Source organism: Elaeis guineensis, chromosome 2 (genome assembly GCF_000442705.2).
Source record: "Elaeis guineensis isolate ETL-2024a chromosome 2, EG11, whole genome shotgun sequence".
NCBI classification, from domain to species: domain Eukaryota; kingdom Viridiplantae; phylum Streptophyta; class Magnoliopsida; order Arecales; family Arecaceae; genus Elaeis; species Elaeis guineensis.
The window spans coordinates 36,538,302-36,557,398 of NC_025994.2; positions in this window are offsets into that span (position 1 = coordinate 36,538,302).

Here is a 19,097-nt window from a genome sequence, read left to right on the forward strand (position 1 = left end):
ATGTCTCTGATGGGATATAGGTATAAGTGTCCCTTAGACTGAGATCGCCTCAGTGACTTGCAAGCAACTCACTGTGCTTTGGTACTGGACTAACTGAATTTCTAATTCAGGGAGGAAGGCTTCTGGGCACAGTCAAGTACTTGCAAAGTCAGAGTGTGATCAAGATGGGATTGACCACTCCAAGAGTTGGAGAAGAATGATTGCGTATTTCAATTTAGCAAAACCTTGGCCAGGATAATCCATCAGATGGATTTGATATTTTGAAATACAATTGGAAACCTATCAGAGTTGATAGTAGAACTCTGGGTGTCCTATGATCATTTTGTCAAGGAGATGAATTATATGAAAACTATATCCGCATGGGTTCTAAGGATGTTGTTCTACACATTCGACCTATACCGGTCGTCGGATACCATTGCAGATGTCACTTCGATTGGTACAGAAATTTATTCTGTCTACCGACTTAGGTTCGACCTATGAGGTCATACACATTAGAGTTCATGATCCGATCGGATGGTTGATCAACGATTAAGAATCTTCTAGGGTTAAATGATCAATACGATTGACATTTAACCCAGTGCAAGTGTTGCAGGAGATCGATTAGCAATTCGATTGCTAATTGGCTTAATTTGATTAAGCCAATGAACTGAGATTAAGTCTAATTAAATATAATTTAATTAAATTTAGTTTGGGCTTGATTGGATCAAGTCCAATTGTTTATTGGATAAGCCAAGTGCAAGGAAAACTATCCTAGTTCAACTAGGACTTGGGTCAATCTAATTTCTAATTTGATTAAAAATTAAATTAGATTTAAATCTAATTTAATCTGATTAAATTAGTTTTTAATTAGGTTAAACCTATTTAATTAGATTGATCTAATTTTATTTGATTTGATTTGAGAAACCAAATTAAAACAAGTCATAAGATAGAATCCTAGTAAGACTAGATTCCACCTTGCCCACATAAGCCTTCCCCACCCTCTCTCTCATTCAACGCCAATCTCTCTTATTTGTGTGACAAAAGCCCTTCCCAGGTCTCTCCACGTTCACAAAAGGTCTCTCTCTTCTTTCTTACATGGAATGGTTTGATCAAATCAAAGGAATTAATTTGGATTTGAATTCTATGAGATAGAGTTTTAGAAATCCAAAACTCTTTCAATTTGCACCAAATTTATCCAAATTTTTTTTTATAATTTTTGTGGCTTTTAGGGTACATATTATGCACCCTTGCTGGTATCCATGCATGAAAATAAGGAGGAGGTGCTCAAGATTGGGGCCCCTTATCTTACCATGTTTGGATAAGCCTTGACTAGGTATTTGACCTAGACAAGGACTCTATCATATCTCTCTGTATAAAATGAGTTTCTTCATAAAATTTTTGGAGAAGATAGAATTTGAGAGACCTTTGTTTTTCCAAAAATCAGAGAGAAATATCTTTGGGTCGTAGAGATATAAAGACACAAGATAGGGTGTCTAGAGAGAGAAATGAGAAGAAGAAGAGGGTCTTTTCTAGGGTTGTTTGTTTTCATATCTTTCCTCCCTCCATCTTGATTTCCTGAGAGTGTCTCAGATCTGAAACTTCCTCCTACTTTTCACTTTATCTTTGGAAGAGTCCAAATCAAGAAGAAGGAGGCACCTGATCAACCATCAAAGAAGGATCAGCGCAGTACTAGCATACTGTGCTGATTTTCTGAAGCAGGACTTCTGATCGATATTCGTGGGCTTGTGTAGATGACTCCTAGAGGCCGGATGCATGTGCGGCTTGCAACATCATCCTCAAGTCCGGATCAGCGAGGTTAGAATGTCTAACTTGCAAGGTAATAGATCTGATCTATTGTTTAATACATACATTAGATGTAGTATAGAAACATGTTGATATGATCAACATGTAGTTCATGCTGTATTATATATTTTAATTTTTAATTTAATACTATATAATTATGTAATAAGATCTTAGATCTAGGATTTTTAATTTTAAAAATAAATTTTATTTATTTTAGTCTTCCGCTGTATGATCTTGAAAAAGTTTCAAATATAATCCTGAAACCCTAGATCTGGTTCCTACAATTAGTATCAGAGCCTAGATTCTTTATTACATGATTATTTATACATAATTATTTCTTAGATTAAATTAATTTATAATTTAATTATTAAATCTGAAATTAAAATTTTAGATCAATCACGAACTGCAAGGTTGTCCTGCTGTAAGGTTTACCCCTTACAGTGCAAAGGTTGTCTAGTTTGTGTAGATCTATCTTTAATCATAAATTTATTAGATATGATCTAGATTAAATTTATGATTTATTAGATTTAAAGATATTTAAATCTAAATAAAATCTCTTTGTTAATAATTTTATGCAAAGAAATTGTTTAAAGTTGAAATTATTTCAATTACATGAACCTGTTTAGATTAGATCTAAAGTAGTTTCATGTTTATTTCACTTGTATCTTGATTATGAATCAAACATGCAATATGGTTGGTGGAATCATATTGTAAAATTATTTTACAAAATGAAAATTATTTTTTGAAAAGTCGAATCCAACCCTCAGCCCAAAACTTAATTAAGAATTAAGAAGTTGTTTGATTAGGTTCTAGGATTGTGAATTGAAGAACCTAAGACACAAACATAACACATTGGGTTAATGGGTTAGTGGGAATTAGGTCCATTAATTGGGTTAGACTATGGTTAGATTAAAGATGGACTTAATTAGAGAATTGACTAAATCTAATCAATTATTGTCTTAGATTAGGTCAAGGATTCTCTAGATCAATTACAATAGTTGTAGTTGGTCAAGTCCATATCTTTAACGAGAACCAAATGGACTTGATTCTTGGCTAAGCGGTCTAGCACGAACTGTTAGGTTGATCTAATCGAAACTAATTAAACCAGTTGGTGTCTAAGGTAAACCAGACCGATGGTTTTTAATTGGGAGCCCGCTTACCTGGCCATTTCTGATGGTGTCTAAGGCAAGCTTTGGCAGACCCTCCCACTGATCGAACTTACCTGGCCTCTTGGTGAAATTATGTTTGATCGGATCACTTGACTATTCGAGCTGACCCATGTCAGCTAGGTAAATCAGTGTGACTGATTTAGGTGCTCCTAGACCAGCCCTTTTAATGGTCTCCCTTAAGCTGACTTGGTGAAGCAGTGGAGGATCATGATAAGCTGGTTCATCTGACCTCATCCTCTAAATTATTTAAATCTTCTAAAATTATTAGGTCCTTAAAATGACAAAGTTATGAGATAACTGAGTCATAGCCTCCCATTAAGGTGTTTGATAATGAGTCCATTAACTCAATAATCATTGCAGACCCAAAGGCCTAGTGCTTGTTGACTAATGGAATTATCACTCATCATATGACGACTTGGAAGTATCTCTCTAATGGTGGTTAGGTGAGCCAACCAAATTGGGCTTAATCATTCGTTGGTTAGATACACCAAGTATGATCATGTTAATGGTTGGACCTAACGGATCCTTACAGTGGAGGCCAAAGCCTACTGATTAGGTTTCTGGGGCAAAATTAAAATTACTAAAAATTGTTTAGAGAAACAATTGGTTATGAACCTACCTTAGATGTACATGGATTGGCCAACCAAAGTTGGGCTTGTGTGCAGTCTAAGTGGATTCTAGTACCCACTAAGGAATTAGAGTAATTCCTCAATTGGAGGTAGAGGCTACCAATTCGAATAAAATAGTGGGAGAAATCTTTTGATTAAATCCAAATCTTTAGTTTAATGAATCAATTACTAATTAGGTTATGGTTCTCCTTTGTGCAAATATGTCACTTTCCTATCGCTCCGATCATTGTTGGACAATGATAAGTTGGTGGGACCCAACTTCGGTAGCTGGTATCGAAAGTTGAAGATAGTCCTGGAGCATGAACGGATCCTATATGTGATAATGGATCCTGCACTGAGGAGCCAGCTGCCAATGCACGTGGAACAGTCAGAGATACTTACCAGAAGTGGCTCGTGATTGGACCACGGTGCGCTGTATCATGCTGGCTGCCATGAGCGATGAGTTCAGTCACAGATTCGAGATGGCTCAGCCAAAGGACATGCTTCAAGTGTTGGAGGATGCCTTTGGCACACCTGATGATGTAGAGAGGTACAAGACTAGTTGTGCCATCTTCAACGCCAAAATGCGGGATGGTGCCTCTGTCACTGATCATGTATTGTACATGATCGAGCTAATGGAATGATTGAGCAAGCTCGGCTTTTCTTGCATGAGCAGCTTGGGAAAGATGCAATATTGAACTCGCTGCCTAAGTCTTATCTCCCATTTCTCACTCATTATAGAATAACAAAGCCTGAAGAGAACTACCACGGGTTACTGGGGTTGCTTCAGAATTTTGAGAAGGATCACCAACTTCACAAGGAGTCGGTGAACTTAGTGGGAGGTTCGTCTTCTGGTTCTCGACCTTTTGAGAAAGGAAGAAGAATAAGAAGAAGAAAGTGAAGAAGGTGCATGTTCAGGCTAGGACATCAGTGCAGGGCCAGACCAGAAAGATCAAGCCCGATAAGAGTCTATTCTACTGGCAAGCACCCTAGATTAGATAGTGTGTCAGATATCTACTTATGGCACTATAGGTTAGGTCATATAAACAAGAACAGAATAAACAAGTTGACTCAAGAGGAAATCCTCGAAGTCAGTGATTGTGAATCACTTCCAACCTGTGAGTCCTGTCTTCTTGATAAAATGACCAAGTCACCTTTTACTGAAAAAGGTGAGAGAGCTACTGAGCTCTTGGGCCTAATACATACTGATGTATGCGGGCCATGAGCACCAGTGCTAGAGGTGGATATTTCTACTTTATAACTTTCATGGATGACCTATCCCGATATGGATATGTCTATCTAATGAAACATAAGTCGGATTCATTTGAAATGTTCAAACGATTCCGAAGTGAAGTAGAAAAATAAACTGGGAAGAGTATTAAAACTCTTCAATTGATCGAGGAGGAGAATACCTTTCTAGTGAGTTTCTCACATATCTAGGAGAGAATGGGATTCTCTCCCAATGGACTCCTCCAGGAACACCACAGCATAATGGTGTGTCTGAAAGGAGGAATCGGACTCTGTTAGACATGGTTCGATCCATGATGGTTTTACTAGCTTGCTGATATCCTTCTGGGGATATGCTCTCGAATCGACCTGTTATCTGTTAAATAGGGTTCCAAGTAAGTCTGTAATTAAGACTTCATATGAGATATGGATGGGACGTAAGCCAGCACTTTCACACCTTAGGGTCTGAGGGTGCTCGACCTATGTCAAACAATTAGTCACAGACAAACTTGGATCTAGGTCTGATAAATGCTCATTCATAAGGTATCCCAAAGAGACAAAAGGATATTTTTTCTACCATGCTGATGAACAAAAGGTGTTCGTCAGCTTAAGGCAATTTTTTTTAGAAAAAGAGTTCCTTGGTGAAGGAACCGTTGCCTCTAAGGTTGAACTTGATGAAGTTCAACAGGTAGAAGGACCGACACCAATAGCTGAACCTGAGTTGGATATGATTAGATCAGATCCGGAGCCCAATGTACCTGCACCATTAAGGTGATCCGATAGAGTACCGCTCAACCAGACAGAATGTTATAGCCCAAAACCAATTCAGCCCAGCAAAAAGCCCAAAACGAAAAAAAAAAAATGAATGAAAAACAGAGGAAACTGGGATGAAGACTCCCGATAGGAGTCTTCTTCTCTGGCGAAACCCAGGCAAGATCGGACTTCTAGGACCCCTCGGAGTCCTAGGGTTCCATATAAGAATACCCTCTCCCCCTTGAGACCAAACATCGGCCTCTTCCCTCTCTCCTTCTCTCCGATTTTCTCGAATTAGAGCCGCGGACACCGCCTTGTCTTCGCCGTGACTGCTCTCCGACGAAGTCACCGGAGGTCAAGGTAAGCTTCCCTCCTTTTCCTCCCTTCCTTCCTCTTCCTCCCATGCCCTGTGCGCGGCTGCCGGTGACGAGCGTCGCCGATTTTCGATCGGTGAAAGGGACCCCTGTTTTGGTCTCTTTTCCGTGAACTTTTTCGGTGCCGGCGATCGAAATTGACCGCCGGCCACGCTCCTCCGTGACTGGGGGAGTGGCCCCCGTCGGCCGCGGCCTCCGCCGCGGTGACCGTGGCCTGAACGGCCCGACAAAAGAGGGAACGTCGGTCCCCTGTTCCGGCATGGGGAGAACCAAGAAAAAGAAGAAAAGAAGAAAAAGAAGAAAAAGAAAAAGAAGAAAAAGAAAAGAGAAAGAAGGAAAAAGAGAAAAAGAAAAGGAAAGAAAAAGAAAAAAAGAAGAAAAAGAAAAGAAGAAAAAGAAAAGAAAAGAAAAGAAAAGAAAAAAATAATAATAAAAATAAATAAATATATATATATATATATATATTTGTATATATAATATAAGTAAGTAAAAAAATAAATAAATAAATAAAAATTGAAATTGATGAGAGAGAGAGTTTCTCTCTCTTCTCTCTCTTCTTTCAGTCTGAACCCTGACTTTCTCTCTCTGAAATTGGACTTTCTCTCTCTACTTTCTCTCTTTAAATTTTCTCTCTCTAGCTTGTTTCTCTCTCTCTTGATGGATTTCTCTCTCTAAAGTTATCCTTCTAAGATTAGCATAGGGGAAGGCTTCATCTGATGATTCTGATCGAGTTTAGGGAAGAATCTGATTTTAAGTGAGGTTTTGATTTTGGGATTTGTTAGACTTAATTTTGAATTAAAATTAATGTAAAAATATAATTTTGGATAATAGGCACAGAAGAATCTCCTAGAAGTTAGTCGATCTGTTCATTCAGTACTCTATGAAAGGTAAGTAATGAATCATCTTCTCGAGATATTTCATATTTATTCTGAAAATAAATAATTATTCTCTAAAATTATGCATGATTTATGAAATTATATTTTGATAGAAAAGTATTTTTGAAATATTATGGTACGTCGATTTATGCACATGTTCAGTGAAAAATTATGATATATTATGATACAAAAATATTTTGATACAGATCGGATTTATGCTCTCAGTCTAACTATGTTTCAGTGGGCCCCGCCAATGGGGATTATACGTTGGTACTCAGTGGACCCTGCAAGTGGAGGTTGTGCGCTGGTATTTGTGGACCCTGCCAGTGGGGGTTGTGCGCTGGTATTCTGTGGACCCGCCAATGGGGGTTAAACGTTGGTCATAGTCAAGGCTGTTGAGTTACGAGTGTTTTGAATCGAATCGGATTTATGATTATATTATATGTGAATATTTGAAAATATTTGGTTTGTATTAAATCAACATGAAATATACTCTTATGTTTATTTGCAGCATTATTCTTGAAAATTATATAATATCTGAAATATCTGGTAGAGATACTTGTTACTTACTGGGCTGTCTAGCTCATTATCTTTCTTTCTATTTTTCAGATTCAGATAATTAATTTCAAGTGTGGGATGAAATATTGGGACAGAGCTTTTAGAAGCGAGATTAGCATTGTCAACTTCATTGAACTTAGATTTATTGTTTTAGCAAAAATTTTATTGGATGTAAGACATTTGATTTAATTACTTGAATTACAGTTGAATAATAATTATTTGAATTTATTCCGCTGTGATGCATTGATATCGTGATGAGATGCCTTGCATGCTTATGGAGAGAGTTCTTCATAAGTATGCGGCGGTTGCCGCGACCCTCGATTCACAATCTTAGGTCGGGGGCGTGACAATTAATATGGTATCAGAGCATAAGTGGATAAATTATGACACATAGAATTTGACATAGTATGAGTGTAGGTGGGTAAACATTAGGAATATTGGGACATTAGAGTATGAGCATCATAATAAACCCATCCTAACAAATAGATAAATAAATCTAATAAGGTTTTACTACTACAAGGTTACCATGCCTCCCCGTAGAATGACAAGAACTACTCAAGGAATTGCAAGAGGGATATCACAACCACAGGATGGTAGCACTCCCCATCTGACCAGTGGCACCCCTCAGGAGGAGGGAGTCGTAGATCCTAATGGGAGTACTTCGAGAGCACGTCAGGAACCAGATATGGCTCAGTTAATGCAGACCCTAATCAGGATGGTACAAGCACAACAACAAGTACAGCAGCAAATGCTTGAACAACAGTAGATACAACGAGATACACAACATCAGCATCCACCACCACAACATGGAGAGCAACCAGTACAACAGAACAATATTTCAGAATTTAAAAAGCTTGCTCCTCTAGCTTTCAAGGGGACTACTGAACCTTTGGAGGCTGACAATTGGATAATGGAGATGGAGAAGGCTTTCGCTGTCCAAGAGTGTCTTGATGAAGAAAAGATTCGATATGCAGCTTATTTACTATAAGGAGAAGCATACAACTGGTGTCAGCGACTACAGCGCAAGCATGAACAAGATGGCGAAATACTTACTTGGAAAAGATTTCGGATTGCATTCTATGATCAGTATTTTCCTCGGAGTATAAGGATTCAGAAAGAGCAAGAGTTTATCTATTTGAAGCAAAAGGGTATGAGTGTGACTGAATATGAAGCAAAATTTACAGAGTTAGCAAAATTTGCTCCGAGATTAGTGGATGGTGAGCAAGAACGTGTTCACAAGTTCGAGATGGGACTGAGAACTGCAATTCGAAAATAAGTGGTTCCATATGAATTGACAACTTATGCAGATGTGGTAAACAAAGCACTGATAATTGAAAGGGAAGTCAATGAAGAACGCATGGAAAGGGAAAGAAAACAAAGAAAGAGAGCACAATCAAATGATACACAAGGGCAGAATAATAAAAACATCAAAAGATCAGCTAAGGGAGCAGTAGACAATAAGACTCAACAGATTGATGGTGAGCCATGCTCCAGATGTGGCAAAAATCATGCAGACAAGGATTGCTATTGGAATACCGGTGTTTGTTTCAAATGTGGTCAGAAGGATCATAAAATTGCTAGCTGCCCGCTAAATACTGAAAATCAAATTGGCCAAAGAATCATGAAGGACAACATAAGGGTGGTGGACAGATTTCTAAAACCCAGGGAAGAGTTTATGCGCTTACTCAACAGAATCCACAGGCTTCGAATACAATGGTGACAGGTATGAAAAATTTCGAAGATGAAATTTCTTTTTAGGGGTGAAGAATGTTATAGCCCAAAACCAATTCAGCCCAGCAAAAAGCCCAAAACGAAAAAAAAAAATGAATGAAAAACAGAGAAAACCGGGAAGAAGACTCCCGATAGGAGTCTTCTTCTCCGACGAAACCCAGGAAAGATCGGACTTCTAGGACCCCTCGGAGTCCTAGGGTTCCCTATAAGAACACCCTCTCCCCCTTGAGACCAAACATTGGCCTCTTCCCTCTCTCCTTCTCTCCGATTTCCTCGAATTAGAGCCGCGGACACCGCCTTGTCTTCGCCGTGACTGCTCTCCGATGAAGTCACCGGAGGTCAAGGTAAGCTTCCCTCCTTTTCCTCCCTTCCTTCCTCTTCCTCCCATGCCCTGTGCGCGACTGCCAGTGACGAGCATCGCCAATTTTCGATCGATGAAAGGGACCTCTGTTTTGGTCTCTTTCCCGTGAACTTTTCCGGCGCCGGCGATCGAAATTGATCGCCGGCCACGCTCCTCCGTGACCGGGGGAGTGGCCCCCATCGGCCGCCGGCCTCCGTCGCGGCAGCCGTGGCCTGAACGGCCCGACAAAAGAGGGAACGCCGGTCCCCTGTTCCAGCACGGGAAGAACCAAGAAAAAGAAGAAAAGAAGAAAAAGAAGAAAAAGAAAAAGAAGAAAAAGAAAAGAGAAAGAAGGAAAAAAGAGAAAAAGAAAAGGAAAGAAAAAGAAGAAAAAGAAGAAAAAGAAAAGAAGAAAAAGAAAAGAAAAGAAAAGAAAAGAAAATAATAATAATAAAAATAAATAAATATATATATATATATATTTATATATATATAAGTAAATAAATAAATAAATAAATAAAAATTGAAATTGATGAGAGAGAGAGTTTCTCTCTCTTCTCTCTCTTCTTTCAGTCTGAATCCTGACTTTCTCTCTCTGGAATTGGACTTTCTCTCTCTAGAATTTTCTCTCTCTAGCTTGTTTCTCTCTCTCTTGATGGATTTCCCTCTCTAAAGTTATCCTTCTAAGATTAGCGTAGGGGAAGGCTTCATCTGATGATTCTGATCGAGTTTAGGGAAGAATCTGATTTTAAGTGAGGTTTTGATTTTGGGATTTGTTAGACTTAATTTTGAATTAAAATTAATGTAAAAATATAATTTTGGATAATAGGCACAGAAGAATCTCCTAGAAGTTAGTCGATCTGTTCATTCAGTGCTCTGTGAAAGGTAAGTAATGAATCATCTTCTCGAGATATTTCATATTTATTCTGAAAATAAATAATTATTCTCTAAAATTATGCATGATTTATGAAATTATGTTTTGATAGAAAAGTGCTTTTGAAATGTTATGATACGTCGATTTATGCACATGTTCAGTGAAAAATTATGATATATTATGATACAAAAGTATTTTGATACAGATCGGATTTATGCTCTCAGTCTAACTATGTTTCAGTGGGCCCTGCCAATGGGATTATATGTTGGTACTCAGTGGACCCTGCCAGTGGGGGTTGTGCGCTGGTGTTTGTGGACCCTGCCAGTGGGGGTTGTGCGCTGGTATTTGTGGACCCTACCAGTGGGGGTTGTGCGCTGGTATTCTATGGACCCCGCCAATGGGGGTTAAACGTTGGTCATAGTCAAGGCTGTTGAGTTACGAGTGTTTTGAATCGAATCAGATTTATGATTATATTATATGTGAATATTTGAAAATATTTGTTTGTATTAAATCATCATGAAATATACTCTTATGTTTATTTGCAGCATTATTCTTGAAAATTATATAATATCTGAAATATCTGGTAGAGATACTTGTTACTTACTGGGCTGTCTAGCTCATTATCTTTCTTTCTATTTTTCAGATTCAGATAATTAATTTTGAGCGTGGGACGAAATATTGGGACAGAGCTTTTAGAAGCGAGATTAGCATTGTCAACTTCATTGAACTTAGATTTATTGTTTTAGCAAAAATTTTATTGGATGTAAGACATTTGATTTAATTACTTGAATTACAGTTGAATAATAATTATTTGAATTTATTCCGCTATGATGCATTGATATCGTGATGAGATGCCTTGCATGCTTATGGAGAGAGTTCTTCATAAGTATGCGGCGGTTGCCGCGACCCTCGATTCACAATCTTGGGTCGGGGGCGTGACACAGATACTACAGTTTCTTGGTCCGGGACGGTGATCCCATCGAACTTGATGAGAATAATGAGGATCCAATCACCTATATGGATGCAATGCAGAGATCTGATTCTGAAAAATCGCTTGAAGCCATGAAATTCGAAATGGAGTCCACGAAGGTAAACGATGTATGGACATTGGTTGTCCCACCTGAAGGGGTTAAATTCATTGGGTGTAAATGGATCTTCAAAAGGAAGAGGGGCACAGACGGAAAGATAGAGACCTATAAAGCCCGTCTGGTCGTCAAGGGGTATCGTCAACGTTATGGTATTGACTATGACGAGATATTTTTTTCTGTGGTAATGCTCAAATCCATTCGGATAATGCTTGCAATAGCTGCCCATCTGGATTATGAGATCTGACAGATGGATGTAAAGACAGCTTTCCTGAATGGAGAGCTGACCGAAGAGGTGTATATGATATAACCTGAGGGGTTTACATCCACAGATGAGTCCAAGGTGTGCAAGCTTCAGAGATCCATTTATGGATTGAAGCAAGCTTCTCAGAGTTGGAACATGCATTTTGATAAGGTGATCAAAACGTATGGCTTCATTAAGAATGGAGAAGAGCCCTGCATCTATAAATGGGCAAATGGTCCAGTTTTGGTATTCCTTGTCTTGTACGTGGATGACATTCTCTTAATCGGGAATGACATCTCCGCACTACAGAAAATAAAAGTTTGGTTGTCATCACAGTTTTCCATGAAGGACTTGGGTGAAGCATCCTACATCCTACGGATGAAGATCTATAGGGATGATCTAAAATGATGCTTGGGTTATCCCAGTCCATGTACATAGACACTGTGCTGAAGAGGTTCAGCATGGAGAATTCCAAGAAGGGCTATCTACCGATAGGCCATGGAATTTTTCTCTCTAAGAAGGATTGTCTGACAACTCCTGAAGAGAGAGAGCGTATGAGTAGAATCTCATATGCTTCAACCGTGGGATCTATCATGTACGTCATGACATGTACAAGCCAGATGTGGCATACTCACTAAGAGTAGTGAGTAGATACCAATCTGATCCTGGAGAAAATCATTGGAAAGTGGTTAAAGCCATCCTTATGTATTTGAGAAATACTAAGGACCAATGGTTGGTTTATGGCGAGTCAGATCTAAAACTTGTGGGGTTCACAGAATCTAGCTTTCAATCTGACCATGATGACAGCAGGAGCGTGTCGGGTTATATCTTTACTCTGAATGGTGGAGCCATCTGCTGGAAGAGTTCCAAGCAGCATACTGTGGCAGACTCTGTTTGTGAAGTGGAGTACATCGCAGCATCGGATACCGCGAAGGAAGCTGTGTGGCTTAGGAAATTCATCAACGAGCTCGGAGTAGCACCCTCCCTCGATGGTCCGGTCCTGCTCTACTACGACAGCACTGGTGCCATAGCTCAGGCGAAGGAACCCAAAGCACATTAGCGGACGAAGCACATCTTGTGCTGCTTCCACCTGGTCTGGGAGATTGTGGATCGAGGTGATGTCGATCTTCAGAAGATCGACGGAAAGGAGAACCTGGCCGACCCCTTCACTAAAGTCCTGGCGATAAAGGAGTTCGACAACCACAAGTCGAAGATGGGTATTAGATACTGTACCGAGTGGCTTTAGGACAAGTGGGAGTTGTTGGAAAATATGTCCCAAAAAGCCAATCGTCAAGCTGTTGACGGTTGAGCAACCAAGTATTGTAATTGATTTGTTAATAAATAAAATATATTTGGCATTTTCATCATAATCTTTCATCTTCTAATGAACTCCGTTGTTATGATGAAGTCCTTAGGACTATTTAGATTCGATAAAGAGAGGATTTATCGATTAGTCCTTAAAACTGTTCACGACCAAATGATAGGCTATTAATAAGGACGACAGCTTCTATCGAGCATAGGTTGCTGTAGGCTATATGGGTTGGTTGTCCTTTTAACCAAAGAGTGTGGAGACACTGGTATGGCATACAGGTGAGATGTACTGGTACATCATCATTGAACGTGACCAACTCCAGAGTATTCTGCTGTCGAGAATGTCTCTGATGGGATATAGGTATAAGTGTCCCTTAGACCTGAGATCGCCTCAGTGATTTGCAAGCAACTCACTGTGCTTTGGTACTGAACTAACTGAATTTCTAATTCAGAGATGGAAGGCTTCTGGGCACAGTCAAGTTCTTGCGAAGTCAGAGTGTGATCGAGATGGGATTGACCACTCCAAAAGTTGGAGAAGAATGAGTCGCTGTATTTCAATTTAGCAAAACCATGGCCAGGATAATCCATCAGATGGATTTGATATTTTGAAATACAATGTGGACAACCTGATCAGAGTTGACAGTTGAACTCTAGGGTGTCCTATGATCATTTTGGTCAAGGGGATGAATTATATGAAAACTATATCCGCATGGGTTCTAAGGATGTTGTTCTACACATTCGACCTATCCAGTCGTCGGGTACCATTGCTAGATGGTCACTTTGATTGGTATAAAAATTTATTCCTGTGCTACCGACTTAGGTTCGAACCTATGAGGTCACACATATTAGAGTTCATGATTCGATCGGATGGTTGATCAACGATTAAGAATCATTTTAGGGTTAAATGATCAATACGATTGACATTTAACCCAGTGCAAGTGTTGCAGGAGGATCGATTAGCAATGCGATTGCTAATTGGCTTAATTTGTTTAAGCCAATGGACTGAGATTAAGTCTAATTAAATATGATTTAATTAGATTTAGTTTGAGCTTAATTGGATCAAGTCCAATTGGTTTATTGGATAAGCCAAGTGTAAGGAAAAACTAGTCCTAGTTCAACTAGGACTTGGGTCAATCTAATTTCTAATTTGATTAAAAAATTAAATTAAATTTAAATCTAATTTAATCTGATTAAATTAGATTCTTAATTGGGTTAAGACCTATTTTAATTGGGTTGATCTAATTTTGATTTGATTTAGTTTGAGAAACCAAATTAAAACAAGTCATAAGATAGAATCCTAGTAAGACTAGGATTCCACCTTGCACCACATAAGCCTTCCCCACGCCCTCTCTCTCATTCAACGCCAATCTCCTCTTATTTTGTGTGATAAAATCTCTCTCCCAGGTCTTTCCCATGTTCACAAAAGGTTTCCTCTCTTCTTTCTTACATGAAATGTGGTTTGGATCAAATCAAAGAGGAATTAGTTTGGATTTCGAATTCTATGAGATAGAGTTTTAGAAATCCAAAACTCTTTCAATTTTGCACCAAATTTATCCAAATTTTTTTTTGGAATTTTTGTGGCTTTTAGGGTTACATTGTGCATCCTTTTCTAGTGATCCATGCATAAAAATAAGGAGAAGGTGCTCAAGAGTTGGGCACCCTTTATCTTGCCATGTTTGGATAAGCCTTGACTAGGTATTTGACCTAGACAAGAACTCTATCATATCTCTTTGTATAAAATAAGTTTCTTCATAAAATTTTGAAGATGATAGAGATTTGAGAGTCCTTTGAGCCATCCAAAAATAAAAGAGAAAGACCTTTAGGTCATGAAGATATAATAGACACAAGATAGGGTGTCTATAGAGAGAAATGAGAAGAAGAAGAGGGTCTTCTTCGAGGATTGTTTGTTTTCATATCTTTCCTCCCTCCATCTTGAGTTTCCTGAGAGCGTCTTAGATCTGAAACTTCTCATCCTACTTTCCATCTTTGGAAGAGTCTAAATCAAGAAGAAGGAGGCACCTGATCAACCATCAAAGAAGGATCAGCGCAGTACTAGCATACTGTGCTGATTTCTTGAAGCAGGACTTCTGATCGAGATTCGTGGGCTCGTGTGGATGACTCCTAGAGGTCGGATGCGTGTGCGGCTTGTAACATCATCCTCAAGCCCAGATCAGTGAGGTTAGAACGTCTAACTTGCAAGGTAATAGATCTGATCTATTGTTTAATACATACATTAGATGTAGTATAGAAATATGTTGATATGATCAACATGTAGTTCATACTGTATATATATATTTTAATTTTTGATTTAATGCTATGTAATAATCATGTAATAGGATCTTAGATCTAGGATTCTCTGATTTTAGAAAATAAATTTTGATTTATTTTAGTCTTCCGCTGTATGATCTTGAAAAAGTTTCAAGATCTAACCCTGAAACTCTAGATCTGGTTCCTACATACTTAATGACACATAAGTTAGAATTATTTGAAATATTCAAATGATTTCATAATGAAGTAAAGAAATAAACTGGAAAGAGTATTAAAACTCTTTGATCTGATCGAGGAGGAGAATACCTCTCTAGTAAGTTTTTGACATACTTAGAAGAGAATGGGATTCTCTCACAATGGATCCCTCTTGGAATACCACAGTATAATGGTATATCGGAAAGGAGGAATCGAACCCTATTAGACATGGTTCGGTTTATGATAGGCTTTGTAAGTCCATAGATTTTTTTTTGGGGATACGCACTCGAGTCAGTTTGTTATATTTTAAATAAAGTTTCGAGTAAATCTGTAAATAAAACACCACATGAGATATGGACAGGCGTAAGCTAGTACTCTCTCACCTGAGGGTTTGGGGATGTCCGGTTTATGTCAAATGATTGAAAACTGACAAGCTTGGACCTAGGTCTGACAAATATCTATTTGTAGGGTACCCAAAAGAGACCAAGGGATATTACTTCTACCTTGCTGACGAATAGAAGGTGTTCGTCAGTAATAGAGCTGTCTTTTTAAAAAAAAAGAATTCTTTGGTGAAGAAACTAATACCTCAAAGATTGAACTTGATAAAGTTCGATCGGTAGAAGAATCGACACAATCTAGTAAACCCATAGAGTCAGACTTTATTAGATTAAATTCAAAACCTATTGTCGAAAATCTTTAAGAAGATCCGATAGAGTACCGCATCAACCGGATAGATACTATGGTTTCTTAGTCCAAGATAGAGACCCAGTTAAACTCGATGAGAACAATGAGGATCCGATCACCTATATGGATGTGATACACAGGTATGACTCTGATAAGTGGTTGGAAGCAATAAAATTTGAAATGAAGTCCATGAAAATCAACAATGTATAGACATTGGTTGACCCACCTGAAGGGATAAAATCTATAGGGTGTAAGTAGATCTTCAAAAAGAAAAAGGGTGTAGACGGAAAGGTGGAGACCTATAAAGCCCATCTGGTTGCTAAGGATTACCGTCAGTATTACAGTATTGACTATGACGAGATATTTTTTTCTATGGCAATGCTCAAGTCTATTCGAATTATGCTTGCGATACCAGCACATCTAGATCATAAAATCTGACAAATAGATGTGAAAATAGCCTTCCTAAATAGAGAGCTAGAAGAAGAGATGTATATGATACAACCTAAAGGTTTCATATCCACAGATGAATCTAAGGTGTGCAAGCTTCAAAGGTCTATCTATGGACTTAAGCAGGTATCTCGAAGTTGGAACATGCATTTTGATAAAGTGATCAGAATGTATGGCTTCATTAAGAATAGAGAAGAACCCTGCATATACAAATGGGTTAATAACTTTGTGGTAGTATTTCTTATTTTGTATGTCGATGATATTCTCTTAATCGGGAATGACATCCCTGTATTACAGAAAATAAAAATTTGATTGTCATCATAGTTCTCCATGAAAGACTTGAGAGAAGCATCCTTCATCCTTAGGATGAAGATCTATAGAGATAGATCTAAAAAGTTGCTTGGATTATCCCAGTCGACGTACATTAATACTGTGCTGAAAAGGTTCAGTATGGAGAATTCTAAGAAAGATATCTTTCGATAGACCAAAAAATTTTTCTCTCGAAGAGTGATTGTCCGACAACTCCTCAAGAGAGAAAGCGTATGAGTAGAATTCCATATGCTTTAGTAATGGGATCTATTATGTACGTCATGACATGTACGCAATCAGATGTGGCATACTCATTAGGAGTAGTGAGCAGATACCAGTCTAATCCAGATGAGAATCACTGGAAGGTCGTAAAGACCATCCTTAAGTATTTGAAAAATACTAAGGATCAGTGGCTTATCTATGGAGAATGTGATCTAAAACTTATGGGATTTACAGACTCCAATTTTTAGTCGAATCATAATGATAGTAAAAGTGTATCGGGATATATTTATACCCTGAACAGTGAAGCAATTTGCTGAAAAAGTTTCAAGCAGCATATTATAGCCGACTCTATTTGTGAGGTGGAATATATCGTAGCATCCAATGCTGTGAAGGAAGCTGTGTGGCTATGAAAGTTCATCAACGAGCTCAAAGTAGCACCCTCCCTTGATGGCCCCGTCTTGTTGTACTGCGATAGTACTGGTGCCATTGCTCAAGCGAAGAAACTGAAGTCACATCAGCAGACCAAGCACATTGGCACTGTTACCATCTGATCTGAGAGATCATGGATCGAGGTGACATGGAGCTTCAAAAAATTGACAGAAAAGAAAATCTGACCGACCTATTTACTAAAGCCCTCAGTGTCAAGGAGTTTGAAGACTACAAATCAAAGATGGGTATACGATACTGCACCGATTGACTTTAGTCCAAGTAGGAGTTGTTGAGAATTGTGTCCCAAAGTCAATCGTCAACCTGTTAACGGTTATGCTTATCATTGTAATTGTATATGAATTATTGAATTAATAAATATTATTTGATTTTTTTATCACTGTGCACATCTCATTTGGAACTCCTGTTATGTGATGAAGTTCTTAGGATTTTTTGATTCGATATAGGAGGATATATCATTTAGTCCTTAAATAAGTTCGCGACCAAATAATATGCTATTACTAGGATGATAGACATATCAAGTATAGGTCGTTGTGTGCCATATAGGTTGGTTATCCTCTTAATCAAGGAGCATGTAGACACTGGTATGACATGCAGATAAAATATAGGAGAACATTTCACTGAACGTGACCAACTCCAGAGCACTCTGCTATCAAGAGTCACTCTGAACGGATGTAGGTATAAGTATCCCTCTGACCTGAGATCACCACGGTGACTTGCAAGCAACTCACTATGTTTTGGTACTGGACTACCTAAATTTTTAATTTAGCAATGAAAGATTTCTGGATATAGTCAAGACTTATGAAGTTGGTGTGTGAGTCAAGATGGAATTGACCCCTCCAAATAAGTAGGAGTTAATATATCAATGTGTTTCAATTCAGTAAAACCTTGGCCGGGGTAATCCATATGATGAATTTTGAAAATTGAAATACAATATGGATGACCATATCAGGGTTGGCTAATTAGACCCTAGGTCATTTTGAGTATTTGGATTAAAGGGATGAATTATACAGTAACTATATTCAAATAGGTTCTTGAGTGTTGCTTAGCATACATTCGGTCTATCCAGACGTCGGATACTATTGCTAGATGATTACTTTGATTAGTACAATAATCAGTTCTTGTGCTACCAACTTAGGTTCAAACCTATGGGATCACATATATTAAAAATTTTTCTTCGATCACTTGGCTAATCTGAAGAGTCCCAGTCAATAGGGACTCTGCTGAAGAGTCCTACTTGATGGAGACTCTGGAGAAGAGTCCCACTGGATAAGGACTCTAAAGAAGAGTCCCACTAGACTTGGACTCTATCATTAATAAAGGATTAATTAGTGATTAGATTATTAATTAGCTCAATTTGATTGAACATTAAAGTCTGGATCAAGTCTGATTGAATTTGATTCAATCAGGTCAAGTCTGATTAGGTTATGAGATGACCTAATCGGTAAGAGAGAAATGATCCTGATTTGATCAGATCTATGGCTTAATTAATTTATTGATTTGATCAAATTTAATTAAGATTATAAGAGCTTAATTAGATTAGGTTCACTATATTTTATTTGTGTCTAATTGGATTGGGTTTGAAAGAAATCCA